The sequence below is a fragment of the Artemia franciscana genome, chromosome 3 (genome assembly GCF_032884065.1).
Source record: "Artemia franciscana chromosome 3, ASM3288406v1, whole genome shotgun sequence".
Classification (NCBI taxonomy): Eukaryota; Metazoa; Arthropoda; class Branchiopoda; order Anostraca; family Artemiidae; genus Artemia; species Artemia franciscana.
Genome location: NC_088865.1, coordinates 54,760,278 through 54,787,321, shown reverse-complemented (window position 1 = coordinate 54,787,321; position 27,044 = coordinate 54,760,278). Strand labels below are relative to the sequence as shown.

The 27,044-nt window shown below is 34.1% G+C and overlaps 1 protein-coding gene across 1 annotated transcript in view; it reads right to left on the bottom strand.

The window, feature by feature from the left end:
- Positions 1-6,954: 6,954 nt before the first annotated feature.
- LOC136025427 (mucin-2-like) overlaps positions 6,955-27,044 on the bottom strand; it is a 99,037-nt gene continuing 78,947 nt past the window's right edge. Inside the window, exons 5-6 of the transcript XR_010617093.1 lie at positions 14,853-15,220; positions 6,955-7,076 (exon numbers count right to left, since the gene is read on the bottom strand). The gene's annotated coding sequence lies outside the window, so the exon portion shown is untranslated. The remainder of the gene's footprint in view (positions 7,077-14,852; positions 15,221-27,044) is intronic.

Here is a 27,044-nt window from a genome sequence, read left to right as displayed (position 1 = left end):
TTTTGCTCTATTTATCTATTTTTTAGAGTTTGCTCTAAAGCAACCATTTGTAGCATCTTCATAAACTACGACCTGATATTAAAATCGGTATCTTCCGCCAATTAATACTTGAGTACTTTTTAAATATAATTTTTCCATTTTAACATGGGATTTTCGAGTTCCATCAGTTCACTTAATCACGGCCTTAAACTTAAAAATTTGCTTAGGCTTAAAAATCACATACAGAAAAACAATTTATTTTCAACAAGTAGTTTTAATGTTTTTGCTGCCATATGCAAGAAAGTAATTCGAAACTTTCAGCTGGCACCGGGCAATAGTGTAAACACCACACTTGACTTGCGGAATTCAGTTGAAAAATTCTTACAAAAGACAATTTTTTTCGAGTAAGATCTAGCTGTTGACAGAATATAAAAATTTATCCACATTTTCCATTTAATTATTCCATTTTTCTCTATCATCATGCCTACTTGCTATTATACTAATAAATTTCTGAACTAGAAAGCTAGATGGCAGAAAATGTCGTTCCTTCAAATTTTAATTCCACTTTACCATATTTACAATATAACCATACTTCTTAGGTTAATTACAATATTATTTTTAGGTACAATATAAGGAAAGAATGCAAACAGAATAAGAAATAGTAATATGAAAGTATATTATTTAAGAAGAAACATATTTTACTATCCAATCCTAAGATTCCCTTAATAATGGGATGTAATTTAACTTTTTAACATTCTAGTAAAAGAATGTTTTGGCTATTTCACGTGTGTAATCTGTTCAAAAGTGAATTTTTGATGTAATTATCATAAAATATATTGTTCAGAAAAATGCATAAGAATATTTCTGTGCCTAAGAAAATAAGGATATATAACTTAAAAGTGAAGTGATTAACAATCTAGCGGATTTTCCTATATGGGATGATAAGGTACTAACTTTTGATAACAGATTTGAATTTCTGAATAATGGCGTTAAAGATTGATACAGGAGTCGTAATGCGTAATTAAGAATAAAATCCTCGAAAATAACAAACAAATAATAATTATCTACTCTTTTGCTTTTCTCTCACAAATTTTCGATTTTTCTGCTCAGCCTTTCTATTCTTTTGATTAAATAAATAAAAAAACAAGTTTTATAACTAAAAGTAAGGAGCGACATTAAAACTTACTTTTAGAAATTACTTCGTATATGAAAGGGGCTGCTCCCTCCTCAACGCCCCGCTCTTTACGCTAAAGTTTTTTACTGTTTTAAAAAGCAGAGTCGAGAGAAAGAGTCAAACTTTCTCTCAGGGGGTCAGAGCAGCCCCTTTCCTACGCGAAGTAATTTCTTTTCGTTTCAAGTGTTGATGTCGCTCCTTACTTTCAGTTAAAAAACTTATTTTTTTATTTAATCTCTGAACGTTTTTTGAATAATTGTATGTTTTGATTTTGGCTCTCCACAAATGAATAGTTAAAACGAAATTTGCATATTTATTTTTTTGGCTAACATTTTTGGCTAAACACATCCCCCTCTTCTCCACCCCTCCTCCCAACCAAAGGATCCCCCTGACAACGTCTGTAAATTTACCAGTAACCATTACTATTTGTAAGTAATGGTCAAAGTTTGTAACTTGTAGCCCTTCCCAAGTTGACTGCGGGGGAGTAAGTCATCCCCAAAGACATGGTTATAAGATTTTTTGACTATGCTGAATAAAATAGAAATCTCAGAAATTTGATGTGGTGACTTTAGGAAAATAATTAGCGTGGGAGGGGGCCTAGGTGCCCTTCAATATTTTTGATTACCCTAAAACTTTTCATTTCCGTTAGAATGAGTCCCTTCGCAACATTATAGGAACACTGGGTCGATACGCTCACCCCTGGGGGAAAAACAAAACAAAAACAAAAAACAAAAACAAACAAACAAATAAACACGAATCCGTGATCTGCCTTCTGGCAAAAAATACAAAATTCCACATTTTTGTAGATAGGAGCTTGAAACTACTACAGTAGGGTTCTCTACATTGAATCTGATGGTGTGATCGTCGTAAAGATTTTATAACTTTTATGGGGTGTTTCCCCCTATTTTCTAAAATAATTTTTTTTCTAAAATAAAAAAAAATTCTCAGGCTCGTAACTTTTGATGGGCAAAACTAAACTTGATGAAACTTATATATTTAAAATCAGCATTAAAATGCGATTCTTTTGATGTAGCTACTGGTATCAAACTTACGTTTTTTAGAGTTTTGGTTACTATTGAGCCGGGTCGCTCCTTACTGCAGTTCGTTACCACGAACTGTTTGAAAAAAATGATAAACCTAACAACTGCGTAAGACTGTTTTTTTTTCAGCAAACTATAGTTTATATACACCAAAAGATAAACTAGTTGATGTTGAAATTTTTTTATTACAAGTCAATTTTCATAGTTTCTCTACTCGTAATTTTATACAAAAGGAATTTTAGTAGACGACAAAGAGTAATAAAGATAATAGCAATGTATTACAATAATATAATATATTATAAGAGTAATACAATGTATCCCAATAAAAGTAGCTAAATTTTTTATAAATCTGAAATAAATTCAAATTATCCACAAATCACATATGAGTGAAACTTCATTTAGTTTAGGTATCGTTAGGATCTAAACAATCTATTTTTCTCATTAATAATTCATTTTGTCAGAAAGTAATCCGATCAAACCCAGCAATCTCATTTTCTTTTTTTCCAGTGCTAAAACACTTTATTTTGCCACAAGCATATCTCCTTATAATGATGATTAATTGACAGCTACAAAAATTATTCTGCCATCGAAAACGAAGAAAGTTTCTAACCATTTGTAACGATTTAAGTTTCGATCAGATATTATTAATATAAATAGAAGTAAATGAACGTAATTTATACTTCTCTATATAAAAACCAAGGTTGAGTTCCCTTTGGCTTATTTTTTAAGTACAGAAATGTTTTTAAGCAGTTTTTTTGGAAATTACATTTTATGGAAATTGCATAAATAATTTCGTTGTAAACATTCCAAAACATTTTTTGCCAAAATATTAAGAACCTAAATTACATCCCTTTATTTTGGAAATCTTAGAAATGGGTCGTAAAAACTGATGCTTTATAAACATTAAGTATTTCTATTAGTATTTTTTACTATAATTGTATTTTTACTTTATATTGTAACTAAAAATAACAATCCTATGTACTTATGAAATATATATATATATATATATATATATATATATATATATATATATATAGCCTATATATATATATGTACATATATATATATATATATATATATATATATATATATATATATATATATATATATATATATATATACATATATATATATATATATATATATATATATATATATATATATATATATATATTTCATAAGTACATAGGATTGTTATTTTTAGTTACAATATAAAGTAAAAATACAATTATAGTAAAAAATACTAATAGAAATACTTAATGTTCATAAAGCATCAGTTTTTACGATATATATATATATATATATATATATATATATATATATATATATATATATATATATATATATATATATATATATATATACATATTTATAGCTATATTGAAAAAATGGTAGAAAGCTATCGAAACTTTGAAGAAAAGACATTTTCTGTTATCTAACTTTCTAGTTCGGAAACTACTTAGTATAATAGCAAGTAGGCATAATGGTAGAGAAAAATGGAATAATTAAATGAAAAACATGGGTAAAATTTTTTATTATTTTATTAAATTTTATTAGTAGTATCATTCATTTATTGCCTGTTAAAAAAAGACACATGAGACGGAGCTTTTCTCAGGCTCGTAACTTTTGATCGTTAAGATTAAACTTGATAAAACTTATATTTTTAAATTCGGCATAAAAATATATTTTTTTAAATGCATCGATTAGTATCAAAATTCCGTTTTTTAGAGTTTCGTTTTCTATTGAGCCGGGTCGCTCCTTACTACAGTTTGTTTCCACGAACCGTTGGAAAAAGACTTTTCACGTACACTGAAAAAGATAAAATAATAACTAATATTTTATCTTACGTGAATTGTAAAAAAAAAAATATTACATGAGCTTTGTTTTAAAAAATCTTCTTCATTGCCGTGATGAAAGAAGAAACTTGACCAATGTTTCGTCTAATTTTGATTTTCATTACAGAAAAGAATAAAAATTACATGATTGCAGTGAAAGAAAAAAAATATTCTCCATTGTTAAGAAAATTGCTAATGTTTTATATTAAGTGAATTTTCATTACAAAAACATTATGTGAGTGTTGTTAAAAAACCTTTTCAATTGCATTATTGAATTAAAATATGACCAATAAGTGATCCCATTACCAATACTACTGCTACTAACAACTCACCAAAACACCAAACCACCTTGGGCCAACACAGCTACGCACGCTCCCCAGGAGTGTGTGTTTTCTCAACGACCTCCACTTCACGCCTCCAGATTTCATATTTAATATATTACCTCTTGTTTCAAATGGTCTATTCAAAGCTACCCCTTTAAACCCTCCCGGGAAGTTCCCTTTTCCCTTAAATATTTATGTATGACATCCTTCCACCCCACCTGTAGACAACCTGCTTTTTGTTTAGCCCTAGACGGTTGGCGGAAAAGGACAATCTTGGGCAATCTATCTTCCTTCATCCGTAGAGCCTGCCCTAGCCATCTCGACCTTTCTCTCACTATAGTAATAGAAATTGGAATTGAACCACACTTTCGTACAACCTATTGTTAGAAATATAGTCATTCAGCCGGGTACCAAGAACAATCCGTGGGCAATATCTGTGAAAAACATCTAGCAAATCTTCATCCGCCTATTTGAGCGCCTATGCTTCAGAGTCATATTTGACCGCTGTCATTACTGTACCTTCAAATATTTTAATATTTGGTTTGCATACTTATGTTCCTATTCTTCAAAAAAATTTCAACTTTGAAAAAATGCCCTGAGTCTTGGCTGTTCTGCGTTTAACATCTTCACAGCTCCCACGATAGTTCCTACTCCTGCTACCAAGGTAAGTAAAACTGTCCACCTGATCAGTCTTTTCGTTACCCAGCTTCATCTTTTCATCTTCACTTATTCCGAGCCTTAGCGACTTAGTATTCTTAACATTAATTTTCAAACCTATTCTAGCAGCTTTAACTCGCAAAACCTACATAAGTTCATTCATTTTGCTCATGATTTTTTCGAGGATGCTTAAATCATTAGAATAATCTAAGCAGAGGAAAGTTTTTCCTCCACATTTGATTCCGTGTTCTTCATTCCCTTTCCTGGGCTCCTTAAGTCCATCAAAATTATCCATGTGAAGGGGGATAAAACACCATTGCTTATCTATGAATAGTAAGCGGTTTGTCTATTAAAATGTATTTTTTTAGGAATCTACCTTATCCCCACCTAGACAATGACTCACCCGCTCATTATACCTGGTACGAAATTTCATATCATCAAACGTGGCCTAGTTTAATTACAAAATAAAGAAAACAAATTTATTCTTTTAAATCAATTAGTTTTTCAGAATTTTAAATTGATTGCAAATTCGTCCTTTCGAGGTAAGTCTTAGTTTGGTGCCCTACAAAGGCAGAAAACAAGACTTTCTCCAGGACCAATCTGTATGGCTACTTATAAAAGAACTTTAAATTTAAGTTTGAATGAGCTCCTCCCCAATTATCTTGGGCCTTTGGTTTAATAGAATTACCCCTGTGAAACAACAAAATAAATAAACATGGATCGATGATGTTTCTTCTGTATGAAAAAAAGAAAAAAAGTGAAATTTCATACTTTTAAGATCGGAACTGTATCTAATAAATATATTTTCAATAATAAAACTTGCTTTTTGGGGGTGTTATTGTTTTTTCAAAAATTAGGTAAATTTTCTCAGATATTTTGTTTTTGGTGAATAACTACAGAATAAAAGAATTTCAGATAAGCACAAAAAGCCAATACTATCGATGTAGCACTTGTCATGAGAATTCCATTTTTAGTTTTGGTGAACATTAGTGAACATTAGTCCAAGTCAATTTTTACTTCCAGTTTTTTTTTTCATAAGTTATTCTCTTGTTACGAGATTTTTTTGAACCTGTTTATTTTATTTAGTTAAACAGGACCATAACAAGAAAGAGAGTCAATTTAACAGCTGGATAGTAAGTTTAAATTTTTTTTCTGTCACTATTCTATTTTCTTTTAATGTCTGAATTTATGAGGGATTTAAGTTCGAGGGGGAGAGTTGTCCTGTTTTGAAAGAGGTGCATTTTATAAAATGAGGTTTTTATAAAATCGAAACTTGGTGTTCATGAAGGAAGGATGATTTTTGAGTACTGTTTCTGTAAACTATTCTAACTATTGTACTGTTTTTGACTATTGTACTGTTTTTGAGTACTGTTTTTGTAAACTATTCTAAGGCGTAGGAAATTGCATAAAGCCAAGTCTACCTCTTTTATAATCTACGGAAGTAACATACCTTTCTTTGATTTTGGGTTTAGTTTGATTTTCTCTTAAGACTAAAAGCATAATAAATAAATATACTATTGATTAAGGAAGTTGATCCTTCTGCCAGGAATCCATGTCCTTTAAAATTTACTGTATTTTGTTTCATTTAACATGCAATCTAATTACTCTTATTATTTGAGTTTTTTTCCAAAAGTATTCAAAAATGATATTATTCCTACGAAAAAAAATATACTGAAATATATTTCCTGTCAGCCAACCACCAGTGCTGTTTTGGTGTCTGACCCCTTGGAAACTTTTCTACCGACGCCCTTGTTGTGCTTAGTAACATTTGCTGCCAAGATCACTCGTCACTAGCCCTAAATCTGGAAATGAACAAAGAAAATCTGGACAATCCGTTAAAATTCAAATTAGCCAGTGAAGCACGTGCAGTTGGCGGAAATCTTTGTTTGTAATAAAATTCAGAAAACCTGTTCGAGATCAACAGTTAAATACATTTACTGGCCGTTGGGAGTGTTGTCTACTCCGTTGGGTGCCACTTGACATATTGAGGGGTGACGGTCGGACCCGTAGAGACTATGGAGGGCAACCGTTGACCCAGGTAAGGACCTTGAGATGGATACCATAATCCCTGTAATGGACACAGATAAGAGTGATGTTTAGCTCTTTTGAAAACCCCGGGGGAGCGGCTGGCCTCAGTCCCTCAAAAGGATAGAGATAAGGTCGATCGTTAGCCCTGTTGATGAACTGGGGATGTTGCTGTCGGATTTACTATAGGGACCCTAGACTTAAAAAGGACTTATACTTCCAATTCCAATTTTAGTAAATTTTATTTTAGAAAATTATATTTTAGAAAATAGGGAGAAACACCCCTAAAAGTCATAGGATCTTAACAAAAATCACACCGTCAGATTTAGCGTATCAGAGAACCCTATTGTACAAGTTCCAAGCTCCTATCTACAAAAATGTGGAATTTTGTATTTTTTGCCATAAGACAAATTACAGATGCGTGTTTATTTGTTTTTTTCCTTTTGCCCAGGGGTGATCATATCGACCCAGTAGCCCTAGAATTTTGCGATAGGGCTCATTCGAACGGAAATGAAAAGTTGTAGTGCCCTTTTTAAGTGACCGAAAAATTGGAGGACACCTAGGCCCCCTCCCACGCTCATTTTTATTCCAAAGTCGTCGGATCAAAATTCTGAGATAGCCATTCTATTTAACATAGTCGAAGCCATTCTATTTAACATAGTCGAAAAACCTTATAACTATGTCCTTGGGGACGACTTACTCCCCCATAGTCCCCGTGGGAGGGGCTACAAGTTACAAACTTTGACCAGTGTTTGCAAATAGTAATGGTCCTTGGGAAGTGTACAGACGTTTTCAGGGGGATTTTTTGGTTGGGAGGAGGGGTCGAGAAGAGGGGGTTATGTGGGGGAGACTTTCCATGGAGGAATTTTTCATGGGGGAAGAAGATTTCCATGAAGGGGGTGCAACATTTTCTAGCATTATTTGAAAAAAAAATGAAAAAATAAATATGAAAAACTTTTTTCGACTGAAAGTAAGGAGCAGCATTATAACTTAAAACGAACAGAAATTATTACGCATGTGAGAAGTTCACCTGCTCTTAATACCTCGCTCTACGCTAATGTATTTTAGGTAATTTCAACTATTTATTCTACGGCCTTTGTGATTCAGAGGTCATTCTTTAGGAATTGGGACAAAATTTAAGCTTTAGTGTAAAGAGCAAGGTATTGACGAGGGGGAGAACCCCCTCATATACGTACTAAAAACATACTAATATAGAAGTTCGTTAGGTAAGTTTATTCGTAAGTTACATATATTTTTACTAATAAAAACGTTCGTAAAAATTAAAAGTTCTAGTATCCTTTCTAAGTAACCAACAAATTGGAGGGTAACTAGGCCTCTTCCCCCGCTCTTTTTTTCTCAAAATTGTCCGATCAAAACTACGAGAAAGCCATTTAGCCAAAAAAATAAATTAATATGCAAATTTCCAAATATGCAATTGCGAAAATCAAAACTTGCATTAATTAAAAAACGTTCAGAAATTAAACAAAAAAACAAGTTTTTTTAACTGAAAGTATGGAACGACATTAAAATTTAAAACGAACAGAAATTACCTCGTATATGAAAGGGACTGTTCCCTCCTCAACACCCCGCTCTTTACGCTAAAGTTTTTTACTGTTTTAAAAAGTAGAGTTGACAGAAAGAGTCAAACTTTAGCGTAAAGAGCGGGGTGTTGAGGAGGGAACAGCCCCTTTCATTTACAGAGTAATCAAACAGTTCGTGGTAACGAACTGTAGTAAGGAGCGACCCGGCTCATTAGTAACCAAAACTCTAAAAAGCCGAATTTTTTTAACAATAGTTACATCAAAAGAATTGCATTTTGATGCTGATTTTAGATATATAAGTTTCATTAAGTTTAGACTTACCCATCAAAAGTTATAAGATTGAAAAAATTTGCCTTATTTTAGAAAATAGGGAAAACATCCCTTAAAAGTCATAGAATCTTAACGAAAATCACACTATCAGATTCAGCTTATCAGAGTAGAAGTTTCAAGCTCTATCTACAGTAGAAGTTTTAAGCTCTTATCTACAAAAATGTGGAATTTTACATTTTTTGCCACAAGACAGATCACGGATGCGTGTTTATTTGTTTGTTTTTTCGTTTTTTTTCCAGGGATGATCCTATCGACTCAGTGGTCCTATAATGCCGTTAGAGGGCTCATTCTAGTGGAAATTAAAAGTTCTAGTGCCCTTTTTAAGTTACTGAAAAAATTGGAGGGCACCTAGGCCCCTCCCACGCTCATTTCTTCCCAAAGTCACTTGATCAAAATTCTGAGATAGCCATTTTATTCAGCAAAATTGAAAAACCTAATAACTTTGTCTTTGGGGGCCACTTACTCCCCCACAGTCCCCGTGGGAGGGGCTGCAAGTTACAAGCTTTGACCAGTGTTTACAAACAGTAATGGTTATTGGGAAGTGTACAGACGCTTTCAGGGGGATTTTTTTGTTGGGGGATGGGTTTAGGGGAGGGGATTATACGGAGGAAACTTTCCATGGAGAAGTTTGTCGTGGGGGAAGAGAATTTCCATGAAGAGGGCGCAGGATTATTTTTAGCTCTTTTTTAAAGAGCAATGAAAAAATGAAAAAGTTTCTTCAACTGAAAGTAAGGAGCAGCATTAAAATCTGAAACGAACAGAAATTATTACGCACATGATGGAGTTCACCTCCTCTTAATACTTCACTCTTTACGCTAAAGTAATTTTATTGATTTCAACTATTTATTTTACGGCCTTTGTGATTCAGGAGTCATTCTTAACGAATTGGGACTAACTATAAGCTTTAATGTAAAGAGCGAGGTATTGACGAGGAGGCGAACACCCTCATTAACGTAATAAAACATACGAATTTAGAAGTTCGTTACCTAAGTTAGCTCGTAAGTTACGTTCGTAAAATTATAAGTTCTATTTGCCTTTTTGAGTAACCAAAAAACTGGAGGGTAACTAGGCCTACTCCCCCGCTCCTTTTTTTCTCAAAATCGTCTGATCAAAACTATGAGAAAGCCATTCAGCCAAAAAATAGATTAATCTGCAAATTTCCTTTTAATTATTTATGTGCAGAGAGCCAAATTCAAAATATGCATTAATTCAAAAACATTCAGAAATTAAATTAAAAAAAAACAAGTTTTTTTAACTGAAAGTAAGGAGCGACATTAAAACTTAAAACGAACAGAAATTACTCTGTATATGAAAGGGGCTGTTACCTCCTCAACGCCCCGCTCTTTACGCTCAAGTTTTCTACTGTTTTAAAAAGTAGAGCTGAAAGAAAGAGTCGAAAACTTGTTTTTTTTTTATTTAATCACATATAAGAGTGGTTTTCCCCTCTGATGTATCTTGTACTTTTTACACTATTTTTCTTAGAACTTTTAAAAGCTTATTGTTCTAACTTAACAGTCCTTGTGTTTTAGGAGTCTTTTTTAAGGAATTAGGACAAAAATTCAAACTTTTGGGCCAAGAGTGAGTTTTTTAGGAGGGGACCAACCCCATCATATGCGTAATAATCCATGTTCGTTTAAAGTTTTAGCGTATCTCTTTTACCTACACTTGAAAAAACTTGTTGGTTTTAAACACGTTAGAGAATCTGTTTAAAATGTACTCTTTTTCAGCAAAGAAATAATTATCGTCTGATCGTAACGGATTTTAAGGAGGCGATATCCTTCAAAACCTCCTGATATATGTTTTAATTTCTCTTCGGTTTAAGTGTGACTTGATTATCTATTTTTACTTTCGTCTGTTTTATAATTGAAATATCTATTAATTCCAATGTGGGTTGTATCTATTTTTCAGAAGACTAATCTTTTTAATCTGTGTTTGTTTCTGGTTTTCTGAATTGACACAAGAAAAATTAAAGGTATATAAATTAAAAATATATAGTTCGCATTCAGCAGTCAATGGATAAACTTGTCTGACTGCTTTTGCCCGGATACAACGGTTGCTATGCCATGTTGTAGACTTATGTGAATAATAGCGTGATAATTGCTTAAATTAATTGTTACAATATAATCTTGGATATAAAGGAGTGAGTTCTGCGTTCGAGCTAGTTCCTGAGGAATCCTGATGTGGTGTTAGCCGTGCCCTTTTAATGGTTTATGCAAACTGCACGCTGTAAACTAGCGTGGGTAAAAAATAAGTTTTTGCAAAGGTAGGTGACATATTATTTTGATAAAGTCAGGATGGGAAAGAAAGCCAGGTGAATATGTGAACTTTCCATTTTTCAGGCTATTGGTCTCACAGAAACATGGCTAAATGAGCATAACTCTGCTCTCTTGAATATTCCAGGGTATACATTTTATCATAGGAATCGTCAATTTCGTCAACATGGAGGTATTGAAGCTTATATACGGAGCGATATCGAGGTTTTGGTAAGAAGTGATCTAGTACTGTTTCACGAGATGTTATTTGAGCCACTTATCCTTCAGCTCAGGCTTAAGCCAAAAGATGTTTATGTTGTTGTACTATATAGACCACCATCTGGGTCTATACTGACCTTTTTTGATATTTTGGAGGAACAGTTGGATAAACTACCTACTGGTTCGCACCCATTCTTCATGCTTGGGGACTTTAATATTGACCTTAACGATATGAATTCGAATACTCCTATAGATTTCCTACAGCTTTGCATGTCATATAGTTTATTTCCCACTATCAATATTTGTACGCGTGTTACCACTTTAACGGCAAAGCTACTTCATAATATTCTTTCTAATTCTAAATTTTCAGATCCAGGGGTTATTGTTACTGATGTTTCTGACCATTTTGGGATTTCGGCAAGTTTTAAAGTTTGTTTTCCGAGGCAGCAAGGTTCTAGACTGAAAATGAGTATGTTACCTGTGCTCAACCAGGGTAACTTAGAAAAGTTTAAACAAGAGATTTCTAATGTTGATTGGAATAATAAAGTTGAAAATCTAGATGATATAAATATAAGTTTTCAAAGATTTTATGATACATTGATCTCTATTCTGAGTAAAACTTGTGTAGTGAATCGGACAAGGTCAAGGAAAAAGATGCCCAACAAGCCGTGGGTGTCACCTAGTCTTCTGCGGTGCATAAATAAGAAAGACCAGTTATATAGGGATTCAATAAGGAATGAAAACGATCCAGTTTGCACAAGAATTTATAAAAATTATAGAAATGCTCTTAATAAACTTTTGAGAAACGCGAAGAAAAAATATCTTGAATGTAAATTTAAAGATGCTATTGGTAACCCAGCTAAAACTTGGAAAATTATTAAAAGTGTTATATCTTCAACAGATCCGGTTCTGCCTGACGAAGTTACTACAAGTGATGGGTTAAAATCGAATGAGCCTGCTGTAATTTGTAACGCCCTTTCGGAACATTTTGCAACAGTTGGGGCTCGATTTTCTTGTACTACAGTAGCTTCTGATAATGTAGCTTCTGATGTAGCTTCTGATGATCCTCCGCTTGAGACTTTTATGGGTACTTCTGTCGATGTATCAATGTATCTAAGACCTGTCACTCATGATGAAGTTCGTAAGATTATCTTTGAGATGAAAAGTTCTTCGGCTGGGAGTGATTCCATTAACCTTCTTGTTTTAAAAGCCGTGTTTCCAAGCATTTCACATATATTAACGTCCCTTATTAATGCTTGCTTTAAGCAAGGGAAGTTCCCCAATTGTCTTAAAATTGCAAGAATAACTCCTGTGTTTAAGGGTGGTAATAAGAATGATCTGGGGAATTATAGACCAATTTCATTATTACCTGTTGTTTCACGAGTTTTAGAAAAATGTATTAATATTAGAATTTATGAGCATTTGGAGCGTCATAAACTTCTACATACCAATCAGTTTGGTTTCAGGAAGGGCAGAACAACAGAAATGGCGATTTCATTTATTACTACTATAATTAATGATGCTCTTGATAAAAAGCTTAGGGTAGCTGGTGTTTTCTTGGACTTAATTAAAGCGTTTGACACTGTTGACCATCGAATATTATTAAAAAAATGTGAATTTTATGGATTAAGGGGTGCTACATTGGTTTTGCTTTGCAGTTATCTTCAAAATAGACAGCAGTATGTCAATTTACAAGGATTTTTGTCTAGTAAAAATGTTGTTAATTGGGGGGTCCCCCAAGGATCCGTACTGGGTCCGACTCTGTTTTTAATTTTTATTAATGATCTACCGCATGTTGTGAAAGCTCTGCCCAGAATTGACGACTTTGTTGACAATGGTACGAGTAAGACCCAGCTTACTATGCCCTTATTTGCTGATGATACAACCTTGGTGTGTGTTGCCCCTACAGAAGAACTGCTCATGTCAACGATAAATGCAGCAATGAGCAGGATATGTACATGACTTAAAATAAACCACCTTGACCTGAATATAGATAAGTCAAATTTTGTTATTTTCTCTCGATCTCCGAATTTTTACCCTTGGTTTACGGAAATAATTTCGGAGCGGGGAATTATTAAACGAACAAGATTCACCAAATACCTCGGAATCAATGTTGATGAAACCCTATCATTTAAAGATCATGTGAAGTCAGTTTCGAAAATATTGTCACGTAACTTAGGTATCATGCGCAAATTAAAACATATTTTCCTCCCAAATGTTCTACGATTGTTATATTTTTCCCTGATTCACCCTTACATTTTGTATTGCTCGTCGATTTGGCTTGGTACTTTCCCTTCGATAGTTCGTCCAATCCGTGTGATCCAGAATAATGCTATCCGAGTTTTTTGTGGTGTTGGGAATCAGGAGTCTTTGAGGTCTATGTATAGAGATTTAAATATAATGCCTGCAGCTGGATTACGTGATTTTTATACGTTGATTTTTATATATAGGTACTACAGAGGTAGCCTTCCTGATTGTTTTACAGGAATATTTTGTGAGAGGTCTGATGTTCACCACCACATTACTCGGATACGAGGTAATACTGAGGTTCCTCGATTAGCTTCAAGTAGGTCTTCTTTTTCACTTATTTACAGAGCTTCAAAACTTTGGAATAAACTGTGTATAGATATCAAGGAAATAGGTAGCCTTGACCAGTTTAAGTCTGATTTACGTGTGGAGTTGGTCGGTAGGTATGCTTTTGAAACAGAGTAAATAGAATAAATTTTACATTGCTTATTCATTTGTAATATTTATGTATTTTTTTGTTTTTTTGTTGTTGTCTTGGGGTCACGCAAGGGAGTGTATTGTTTATGTTTTTTGGTTTTTTGTTGATTTCGGTATATGGTCTCATTCTCCATATTTTCTTATTCTCCATATTGTCTCTTTATTTTCTTTGAATTTAGCACAGCCTCGCAAGCTTCGCTTATGTTGTGCTATTGATTAAGAAATGTTTATTTCTAATAAAATTGTTCTACTACTACTACTACTATTACTTTTTTGTTTTAGTTTTGAAAGTTGCTCCTTAGTTTTTTTTTTTTTTTAATATTTACTAAATTTAATTCTGGAAAGCAGACTCTCCTATTGATAGTCAAATACATGAGCTGGAAGCCTTAAACATTGTAGTTTAAATAAGAATTTAAAATGAATAAAATGCATAACAAGAGCAGAAAAAGGAACTTTGCGTTAGTCCAAGTATAATGCAAATTGCCTCAAGGGCAATTAGTGTAGTGGGTGCCACCGCTCTCATTTGTTGTATTTCTTCGTTTTTATTTTAATTGTATTGTTCATTATATTTTTTTAAATTTCAAATATCGTTTATTCATTATTAGTAATTCTTTTCTTTTTATATTTAATTTATTGGATAACTTTGTTTCTGGTCGGTTATCCCTGCAAACTTGTTTTTTGAAAATGTTTTTCAAAACTGATTTACTGAATGTAAAAGGCCTTTGGTACTTTTTATTATTACAAAATTATTACCTTGGATTGGCATCATCAGCAATTTTAAGTGCTTCATTAGGGCCAGAAAGTCTGCCATCAACAGCGTTTTCAAATGCCCACCTCTTCTTTCTGCAATTTCCTGGATCTTCAAGTGTTGCAATTGCTACATTAAGTTGAAAAGTGGTAGGAGTAAAAGCCTGTATAACCGCAAAAACGTCTGTTGGAATAACAGAATAACAAAGTGATGTTCCAATCACCTTGGTTGTAATAGTGCGAACACGTGAAAGGTGTTCGGTTTCCTGAAGAAGCCACACTTCTTCAGGATTACTATTCATGGATGAGTCTAGAAATATATCTGCTCTTGTGGCAACAATTGCAACAGCAACGAAGAATATGATTGGCTTCATCTATAAGAACATTATGCACGAAAGACGAATTTAGAAATAAAAGTATAATATAAATATAAATATAATATAATATAAATATAAACAGTCTAAAATAAATTTTTGGGGAAAACAGTTTCTAAAACAGCAATAATCCAAGAATAAGGCAAAATTTATTTTTTATTGCATTGTATTTCTAATGCATTTTTATTGTATTGTATTCTCAATTGTTGGGGAATGAAAGACGTCTCGAATTATAACCTAACGCTTCTGAAGTTGCAATATTCCAAGAGTAAGGCAAAGTTTATATTTTGTTGTATTTGTTTCGTCCAATTCCTAGCCACCGTTAGCTGTAAAAATGGTCAGGTGAAAAATTAAAGTTTTCTGAAGAAATTTTAATTTTAGGTTTTTTGTTTTTGCTGATTTGAGAAACAAAAATAAATTATTAGAATGGGAAGTGTTTAACTTTAATTTGGGCATTAAAATTTCCATAGGTTCTATACTCATCCTTAATAATGAGACAAACATAATGGAGCCAAGCCAAAATTAACTGAAAATTTAAAGCTTTTTATGGAAAGAGCTGTTGTGCGAAAAAAATATTGAATTTCAAGATTATTTTTGAATGGTAATCATGATTTCATTCAATCCGCATTGTATAAGTTCATTCTAAAAAAATGAACTGCAATTGAAACTGCTCAAGTCAAAAACCCTGTTACGAAAAACTTAAAGCCCCTAACGTACCTGGTCCCTTTTTATAATGTATACAAGTATTGTTGCAGTTACCAGTTTTTGCTCTTTACTCAATATATTGTTTTTTCATACGAAATTTTTTTAAAGATATTTGATTATAGAGTCAAATCTGATATTTAAAAATAATATATATATATATATATATATTATATATATATATATATATATATATATATATATATATATATATATATATATATATATATATATATATATATATATATATATATATATATATATATATATAATATATAAATATATAAATATATAAATATATATATATATATATATATATATATATATATATATATATATATATATATATATATATATATATATATATATATATATATATATATATATATATATATATATACTGCCTTTCCATCAATAGTAAAAAAAAATAAGTAGAAATAACAGAGATTTTTCCGCTTGTTGTTCGTATTTCTTAGTCTTGTTTTTTTTTTACCTGCTCTGTCGTTGCAAGGCAGAAATATTTATTAAGAAATAAGACCATGCCGAGAGAACAGGTTTTGCAAGGGAGAGGGTAATAGTCAAGACCACCGGAACTATTTTGAATGAGGCCCTGAATAACTCTTAAAACTAAAACAATCACAAATATTTACTAATTTAAATTCAAAATCACTTTACTTGAATAACCTTCCGCCCTACTAATAGAGAAATGCTTATGGCAGCTTATACACTGCTATTGAATTTTACAGTAACGATACTCTTTTACTGATTTTGTTTATGTCATTCTTTCAAAAGTAAACTCTCAAAACTGTGGTAGAGGAGGGAGGTAAAACTAAGCAAAGTACCCTACTGTATGGAGTAACTAAGTATTGTTGAATGTTTTAAATTAGTTTCCAGAATGATTTTTTTAGGGGGGGGATTTTGAATGTTCTCAGGTCTCGATTATTACCAGCAATAGTTCCACAGTTACAACAACAAAATCAGAGGCGCCATTTGGGGGGGGGGCAGGGGTAGGCAAATGCCCACCCCAGATTTTCCAGGGGGTCCAAGCTTCAACCAAAAAGGGTCCTTTGCCGGTCATAATAATAACACTATTTGCTATTAACCATTGTAGACTTTGCAGGCAGGTTAGATACATAATCTAATTCTCAAGTTCTGTCAAATGCCCGTTTCCTAGATGATTATATTAATATTATAAATTCTGAATATTTGCAGTAATTCCTCTAAGTTGATAGACTAAAATAGGTCAGTTCCTGGGCTATCATTTCTTGATGGAATCGTTCCTTGTTATCTTCCAATTGCACTACATAGAAGCAATTACGCAAGCGACGAAATCGCTGTCTCAGCAACTCCATGCCATCGCCGTCGACTTGGTTATTTCCCGATCGCGCACCCTGATTCAGGCCACCAGAAGCAAACTCACCGACCTTCGTTCAGATGCTTCATTTGTATCACTTTTCAAGAAGGCTAGAGAGTTTGCAACAGAACTCGAAATTGAAGTACCTGCTGTGAATGGACCCGCGACTAGACCCTCCTCTGTTGGTCAGAAAGGACGACCTTGAAGAATTCAAAAGATCACCAAGCATCGGAAACAATTTGAGACTAAAACCAGCTTGTTGCTGGATTTTGCAAAGATGAAAGCTCGGCGGTTCCCCTTGTTACCTTGAATGTTGTTATTTTTTTTTTCTCGTTATGTTTTTCCTTTTTGTAAACATATTTGATCTGGAAGATTTCTGTTGAAGGGACACTGAGATTTTGGTTACAACCCTCAGCATAACAATGAAGCTTACTTTCACCGACGTATTGTTTACTTAAATAAGAAAGTTTCTCGCTGAGGAATGCCAGCCTGTAGTCTGGTTGAATTTTCCACTTTCAGTTTAATCACTTAACCTCGTTGATTGTATTCTTCGTTATAATTAATCTTAGAGGTCAGTGTGGCTGAGTTCCACATTTGTTTGCAGTACATTCCCAAGCAACACACGGGTGCTGAAAATGCATTTTTACTGAGAATATTCGATCAATGTGCTGCCAAAACCCGGATTTTTTTTTATGCGACACAAAGTGAATCGAGGAGGGGGGCCCAGATGGAGTTCATGTCCGCCCCAAGATTTGGCCCAAATGGCGCCTCTGAACAAAATATGAGCACTTTTTCCCGGACTTCCTGAATGAACTCTGCACTGGTTAAATCATTGGACTGCCCACAATTGGTGCCATAATATCATTCTTGCCTTGATTAGTTAAGATATTTTTTAATATTACATAATTCTGGCAAGGTATACTGCATAATCATTATTACTAAAAAATTTTAATCTTTGACAAATGGAGCATTCAAAAAATCAATTGGCATAACCTTAGCAAATAATTTAGTTTTTGTTTAGGTATTAGTCATATCTTTTTAATATCACTATTTTAATCGTTTACAAAATTTAACCTATGTCAATAAATTTAGATCAGACTTTGAATCAATATTAGACTAATCTACAATTAATAATGACAAGGAAAGGACACTTACATAATTCATTATTAGCTGCTGTTTTCAAAGCTTAACTAACTTCAAATGAAGGTTTTAACTAATACTAAAAGATTGAAATAGCCTTAAATACATCTGAAAATACTGGCTATACTTTTTTTGATGGTGGAGTTTGTGTCCGGTAAGAACCAATCAGAGGCAAAACTATAGCGTTGCCTATTGGAGGCTAAAGGCCATAAGCCTTCAATGTTTCATGACTGTTTGTTTTACCTGAGGCATTTTATATGGAAGGAGTTGTCGCATAAACTTCAAAGGGGGTGGTTTAATTGGAAACTATAAGTTTTGGTGACCTTTCAAAGAGTCAAAATTGATCGGAGGGCAACTAGCCACCCCCACTACCTTTTCCTTCAAATGCTTCTGATAAAAATTTTAAATTAGCTCTCTTGTTAAATATACTTCAAAGATAGAATGAAAAAGAATTCTGCGGTCGATATAACCCCCAGAGCCCGGGAACAGGTGTTTTGAATTATGCCCCAACGGCATATAAGATTCTTATAGAAGGGTTTTTAAAATAGTTCAAAGATTAGATATGCCTTACCCTCCTCCATAAAAAAACAAAAAAAAACTTATAAACGATGTTCTATTCTTAAATGACCTTATCTCTGGACCTCCTTCCATGGCCTGATTCCCCCACCAAAGGAAATTGTTTAACAATATTAAATTCCAAAACTTAATGAAGCCTACCCCTTTCCTCTATCCCTCAAATAAAATTATTATGATATTTCATTAAAACTTAAGGAAGCTGACCCCTACCTTCCATTGCCTAATCCCCTCCTAAAAATATTAACGATAATTTATTCTAAAGCTAATAGGAGTTGACTCCTGGCCCTCCATGGCTCAATTCATCCAAGAATTTTTTTTTAACAATGTTTCATTCTTAAACTGATGGAAGCTGATCCCTGGCTCTCTATGACCTAGCCCCCCCCCCCCCAAAAAAAAAACAACAACAAAACAGCAACTTATTAACGAAATTATATTCCAAAAATTATGGGCGATGACCCCCGGATTTCTATAGCCCAGTCCCCCTTCCTCAGAAAAACTTTGTAAGGATATTTTATTGCAAAGTCAGGGGAGCTGATACCTCGCTTTTCATGGCCTGACACCCCTCTCCCTCCCAAAAAAACTTATTAATGATATTTCATTCCAAAAATATTCGAAGCCGAACCCTAGCCCTCCGTGGTCCAATCCCCACACAAAAAATTAATTTCGGTATTTTATATCAATACTAAAGATAGCTAACCCCTGGAACCAATGGTCCAACCCCGCCCCAAACCAAAAAACAACTTATAATCATATTATACTCCAAATATTATGGGAGGTGGCTCCTGGTCCTCCATGGTCCGATTCCCCCCCCCCTAAAAAAACTTATTAAGGATTGTATATTCCAAAACTTAAGGGACTGGCCCCTCCTGGCCCGACTCCTCCTTAAAAATTATTAACAACATTTTATTTCAAAATTTATTGGGACTTATCCCTGGCCTGATTCCTCCCCCCAAAAGAGTATGACCAAAGACTATATAACAAAAAGTACGGGATGGAAAAAAAACTCCACACAACCCGAGATTAAGTGTTGTAATTTATGCCTTTAGGACGTATAAGGTTATTATGGAAGGGGTGGTGGTATAAACTTTGGAGGTGGCTCATTGGATTGGAAATTGAATTCTTGTTCCCTTTTGGAAAGTCAAAAGTGTACTAAGGGCAACTAGCTGACCTCCCCCAACCCCCTCTTTTCGCCAAATGAATCCGATCGAAGTTTTGGTCTTTTTTTTTGAAAATAGACCATACTTTCGGCAAGGGTAATTGAACTATTTTTGCTGCTAAATTGATAAGGTCATCGACAAAACACGCATTCAAAAAATCATTTGCGGTAATTTAGCGAGTTGTTTTGTTTTTACTTAAATGCTAGCCATATCTTTTAGCATAATTGTTGCTTCAAATGTTTTAAACATATAACCCATACTTATAAATAGTTTTAATCTGATAATTGGATTAATAATTATATTAATCGGATTTAAACTAATTTTAGACTACCTTGCAATTGATCCATTAGCTATTGGATCCTAAAGGCAGCTATTTTCCATTGGCCATAAAACCATTGGACAATGTACTATTAATATTGTTTTTTCCGCAGCTACTTCATATGGAATGAGTGACTGTAAAAACTTTAGGAAAGGGCTCATTTGATTATAAATTTGAAATTTTAGGGCTCATTTTAAGAGTCAAAAGTGGTTGGAGGCTAAAAATATTCCTTCTATCACCCTTTTTAAACTATCCTCTTCCTAAGATTAAATAAAGAAAAACAAGTTTTCTTAACTGAAAGGAAGGTGCGACATTAAAACTTAAAACGAACAGAAATTACTTCGTATATGAAAGGGGCTGCTTCCACATCAACGCCCGGCTCTTTACACTAAAGTTTTACTCTTTCTCTTAACTCTACTTTTTAAAACAGTAAAAACTTTAGCGTAAAGAGTGGGGCATTGATGAGGAAGTAGTCCCTTTCATATACGAAGTAATTTTGGTTCGTTTTAAGTTTTAATGTCGCTCCTTACTTTCAGTTAAAAAAACTTGTTTTTTTATTTAATTTCTGAACCTTTTTGAATCAATGCATGTTTTGATTTTGGCTCTCCGCAGAGGAATAATTAAAACGAAATTTGCACTTTTATTTTTTTGGCTAAATGGCTTTCTCATAGTTTTGATCAAATGATTTTGAGAAAAAAGGAGTGAGGGGTGGGAGAAGCCTAGTTGCCCTCCGATTTTTTGGTTAGTTAAAAAGGCAACTAGAACTTTTAATTTTTTTACGAATGTTTTTATTAGTATTAGGTATACGTAACTTATAAATTAGCTTGCGTAACGAATTTTTGTATTCTCATGTTTTTATTACATATATGAGGGGGTTCACCCCCTCGTCAGTACCTCGCTCTTACACTAAATCTTAAATTTTGTCCCAATTCATGAAGAATTACCCCTGAATTACAAAAGCCGTAGAATAAATAGTTGAAATTACTAAAAAAAATTTTGGTTAAAGAGGGAGGTATTAGGAGGAGATGAGCCCCTCATAAGCATAATAATTTATGTTCGTTTTAAGTTTTAATGCAGCTTCTTACTTCCAGTTGAAAAATTTTTTCATGTTTATTTTTTTATGTTTTGTTTTAAAATAATGCTAGAAAATCTTACGCTTCCTTCATGCAAATTTTCTTACCCCATGACAAATTCCTCGATGGAAAGTTCGCCCAACATATCCCCTCTTCTCAACCCCTCCCCTCCTAAAAAATTCCCTTGAAAACGTCTGTACACTTCCCAATACCCATTACTATATGTAAGCACTGGTCAAAGTTTGTAACTTGTAGCCCCTCCCACGGGGACTGTGGGGGAGTAAGTCATCCCCAAAGACATAGTTATAAGGTTTTTGGACTACGTTGAAAAAAAATGGCAATCTCAGAATTTTGATCCGTTGGATTTGGGAAAATAATTAGCGTGGGAGGGGGCCTAGGTTGCCCTTTAATTTTTTTGGTCACTTAAAAAGTGTACTAGAACTTTTCATTTCCGTTACAATGAGCCCTCTCGCAACATTCTAGGATCACTGGGTCGATACGATCACCCCTGGAAAAAACAAACAAAAAAAAACAAACAAATAAACACGCATCCGTGATCTGCCCTATGGCAAATAATACAAAATTCCACATTTTTGTAGATAGGAGCTTGAAACTTCTACAATAGGGTTCTCTGATATGCTAAATCTGATGGTGTGATTTTAGTTAAGATTCTATGACTTTTGGGGTGTGTTTCCCCCTATTTTCTAAAATAAGGCAAATTTTCTCAGGCTCGTAACTTTTGATGGGTAAGAGTTTTGGTTACTATTGGGCCGGGTCGCTCCTTACTACAGTTTGTTACCACGAACTGTTTGAAAACAAGGACAGCCATTTTGTTCAAAATATTCCACATTTTTGTAGATAGGAGCTTCAATCTTCTACCAAAGGGTTCTCTGATACGCTGAATTTGATGGTGTGATTTTCGTTAAGATTCTATGACTTTTGGGGGGTGCTTCCCCCTATTTTCTAAAATAAGGCAAATTTTCTCAGGCTCGTAAGTTTTGATAGGTAAGAAAAAACTTGATGAAACTTATATATTTAAAATCAGCATTAAAATGCAATTCTTTTGATATAGCTATTGGCATTAAAATTCAATTTTTTTGAGTTTTGGTTACTGTTGAGCCGGGTCGCTCCTTACTACAGTTCGTTACCACGAACTGTTTGAAAACAGGATCGAAATTTTAAGACAGCCATTTTGTTCAAAATAGTCCGAAGGCTTCTATTTTTGACATAACCCCCATGCCAAGGGAATAAGTTACTCAATTTACTCATTTCTTACATATGAGTTTTTTTTAGTAAAGGAGGTATGTTTGATCCTGGGTCTTTCAAAATGCTTAGAGTATTAAGGTGAAGTTTTCGGGGAATGTTTAGAGAGTTTTTGAGTATATTCAAAACCCACAATGTGCTTGCTGGTTGTCAAAAAGGAATATCACTAAGGCAAGGTCTATGAAGTGGCTGAGGGCATCAAATTGAATATTTCATTATAGTTGAGGGGAAAGTTGAAAAGTGATCGAAGGGTGACCATCTCCTTACCCTTTTTATATGCCCACTCCCCTCAACACTGATGACTTTTTAAATAATTCTTTAGAAAGTCGCTTTGCTCAAAACAGTCAAAAAGTGTCACAACTAAAGCTCTGGGGAGGTCCTTCCACAGTTCCTTGGCCAAGGACGGTTAATAAAACAAGATTCACATGACTTACATGCAGAATTTATCATTCGGCCAAATTTATCATGCTTGGTGTGGCCAAAAATGCTATGAATTGATATCAGGGAATGCTTTTAGGAGTGTTGAGGGGTATGTTTAACTGAATCAAAATAGATTATTTCTACTCGGCTTATCGATAGTGTGTATCTTAGATATCTTATGAACAGATGAGGAGTGGATTAAGTTATGACTTTCAGAGCATGTTGAGATGAATGTTAAAACGTTTGGCCTTTTTAGATAGCCTCACAGATCAAAACTGATGACTTTTTGATTAATTCTTTGGAAAGTCATTTTGTTCGAAACAGTCAAGAAGCCTCACAACTATGGCTCTGGGGAGGTCCTCCCACAGTTCCCGGGCCAAGGACGGTTAATAAAGCTAAATGCCCATGACTTACATGCAGGCAGAAAAGGGGAAATGTTTGATGCTTGGTGTGGCCCAAAAGGTTATGAACAGGCATCATGAGATGCTTTTGGGAGTGATGAGGGGTATGTTTAACTGAATCAAAACAGATCATTTTCACTCGGTTTATCAAAAGTGTGTATCTTTATATCTTATGAACTGATGAGGAGGGTATTAAGTTAAAACTTTCAGAGCATGTTGAAATGGATATTAAAATCGTGATTGAACGGTAGCCCATCCCAGGCCTTTTTGTAGCTAACCTCCCATTTTATACACCGGATTTAATTTCTGACAAAGCCATCTTGTTCAAAATAATCTAATTGTCAAATAACTGTGCATCCTGGTATAAATTAAGGTAGTCCATCCCTGAGTTCCAGGGGCAAAAGCCGTGAGTTTGGCAATCCGCCTACTGTTTACATAATAAGATTCTTTTCTTATCAGGATTTAGGGGACATATTTGATCCTTGGTCTCCAAAAAGGCGTGGGGTAATATCGTGAAACTTACAGAGCTTGTTGATGGAGATATTAAATAGTGATCGAAATAAAACAAGCCCTTTGCTCTTTTTAGATCCCCCTCTAAGCTCAATATCCATGACTTTTTGAATAATTCTTTGGAAATTTGCTTTGTTTGAAGCCGCACAACTATGTAGTCAAAAAGCCGCACAACTATGTTTCTGGGGAGGTCACCCAGAGTTCCTGGGCAAAGAACGGTTAACAAAGCAAAATATCCCTGGCTTACATGAAGGATTTATCATTCAGAAAAGGGGGAATGTTTGATGCTTGCTGTGGCCTAAAAGATTGCGAATAGGCATAACGGGATGCTTTTGGGATTGTTGAGGGGTATGTTTAACTGAATCAAAACAGGTCATTTCCACTCGGCTTATCATAATATTAAACAAAACAAAAAACATTTTTTTTCTTTATTTGAAAGTAAGGAGCGACATTAAAACTTAAAACGAACAGAAATAATTCCGTATATTAAAAGGGCTTTTCCTCCTCAACGCCCCGCTTTTTACGCTAAAGTTTGACTCTTTCTCTTAACTCTACATTTTAAAACATTAATAAACTTTAGCGTAATGAGCGGGGCGTTAAGGAGGAAAGGCCCCTTTCATCTACGGAGTAATTTCTGTTCAATTTAAGTTTTAGCGTCGCTCCTTAGTTTCATTTAAAACAACTTGTTTTTTTTTGTGTTTAATTTCTGGACGTTTTTGAATTAATGTATGTTTTGATCTTAGCTCTCCGCACATAAATAATTAAAACAAAATTTGCATATTAATTTTTTTGGGCTAAATGGCTTTTTCATAGTCTTTATCGGAAGATTTTAAGAAAAAAGGAGCGAGGGAGGAGACCTAGTTGCCCTCCCATTTTTTATTGCTTAAAAAGGCAACTATAACTTTTAATTTTGTACGTTTTCATAAGTAAAAAATATACGTAACTTACGCAGCAAACTTCTATTTTCGTATGTTTTTATTGCGTATATGAGGGGGCTCACCCCTCGTCGATACCTCGCTCTTTCAACTAAAGCTTAAATTTTGTCCCTGTTCCTTAAGAATGACCCCTGAATCACAAAGGCCGTAGAATAAATAGTTGAAATTACTAAAAATACTTTAGCGTAAAGAGCAAGGTATTACGAGGAGGTAAGCCCCTCGTATGCGTAATAATTTTTGCTCGTTTTAAGTTTTAATGCTGCTCCTCCCTTTCAGTAGAAAAAACTTTTCATGTTTATTTTTTCATTGTTTTTTTTTAATAATGCTAGAAAATCCTGCGCCCCCTCCATTGAAAGTCTCTTCCCCCATGAGAAGTTCCTCCATGGAAAGATCCTCCCACGTAACCCCCACCCTAAAATCAACCCCCAAAAACAAAAAAATCCCCTGAAAATGTCTGTACACATCCCAGTAACCATTACTATATGTAAACACAGGTCAAAGTTTGTAACTTGCAGCCTCTCCCACGGGGACTGTGGGGGAGTAAGTCGTCCCCAAAGACATAGTTATTAGGTTTCTTAACTATGGTGAATAAAATGGCTATCTCAGAATTTTGATCCGGTGAATTTGGGGAAAAAATGAGCGTGGAAGGAGGCCTAGGTGCCCTCCAATTATTTTAGTCATTTAAAAAGGACACTAGAACATTTAATTTCCGTTATAAGGAGCCCTTTCGTGACATTCTAGGACCACTGAGTCGATAAGATCATCCCTGGGAAAAAAAGACAAAAAAAAACAAAACAAAAAAAAAAAACAAACAAATAAACACGCATCCGTGATTTGTCTTCTTGCAAAAAATGCAAAATTCCACATTTTTGTAGATAGGGGCTTGAAACTTCTATAATAAGGTTCTCTGATACGCTGAATCTGATGGTGTGATTTAAACTAAGATCGTATGACTTTTAGGGGGTGTTTCCTCTATTTTCTAAAATGAGGCATATTTTCTCAGGCTCGTAACTTCTGATGGGTAAGTTTAATCTTGATGAAACTTATATATTTAAAATCGGCATTAAAATTTGATTCTTTTGTTGTAACTATTGGCATCAAAATTCTATTTTTAGAGTTTTGGTTACTATTGAGCCGGATATCTCCTTACTACAGTTGGTTACCACGAACTGTTTGATATGTTTGATATCTTATGACAAAGTGAAGAGGACATTAAGTTAAAATTTTCAGATCATATTGAAGTGGATGTTAAAACGTGATTGGAGGGAAACCCATACTCCTCCCACACTTTTTTGTAGCTAAGCTCCCCTTGGATACATCGAATTAAAATTTGAAAAACAAATCTTGTCCATATTAGTGTAAAGGTCAAATAAATATGCGTGCCGGAATAAAACAACGTAGATTCCCTGGGAAAAAGGTCAAAATTTTAGCAAAATACCTACTATTTACATATTAGTTTTTTTTATGAGGAACTAGAGGACATGGTTCATCATTGGTCTCCACTAAAGGCGTAGGGTAATACCGTGAAACTTTCAGAGTTTGCTGATGGGGATATTAAAGAGTGATTCTGTTCCTCCACACTCTCTTCCACATAATCTGGCAAACTGAGGTAATCCCTGAAGATCGGCAGAAGGGTGTCATTATCCACTTATGGAAAAGGAAAGACTCTACAACTGACTGCTCAAATTACTGTAGAATAACTCTTCTGTCTGTTCCCGGAAAACCTTTCTCAATGGTCCTGCAGGATCAGCTTCAGGATGTTATTTTCTACACCATAGTGCAGAGAGGTGTGTTCAAGTCAACGGTCGGCGCAGCTTATTCTTCCAAATCACAACAAGAGTCGGTTACGGAAGTGCACTGGCCCCAGAGCTATTCAATGCCATCACAGACCACATTGTAACAAAGACAGATTTACATCTCAGTTTTGGGTTCAAGTTTAGAGATTGCGTCATCTCAGATGCTGATTTTGCCTAT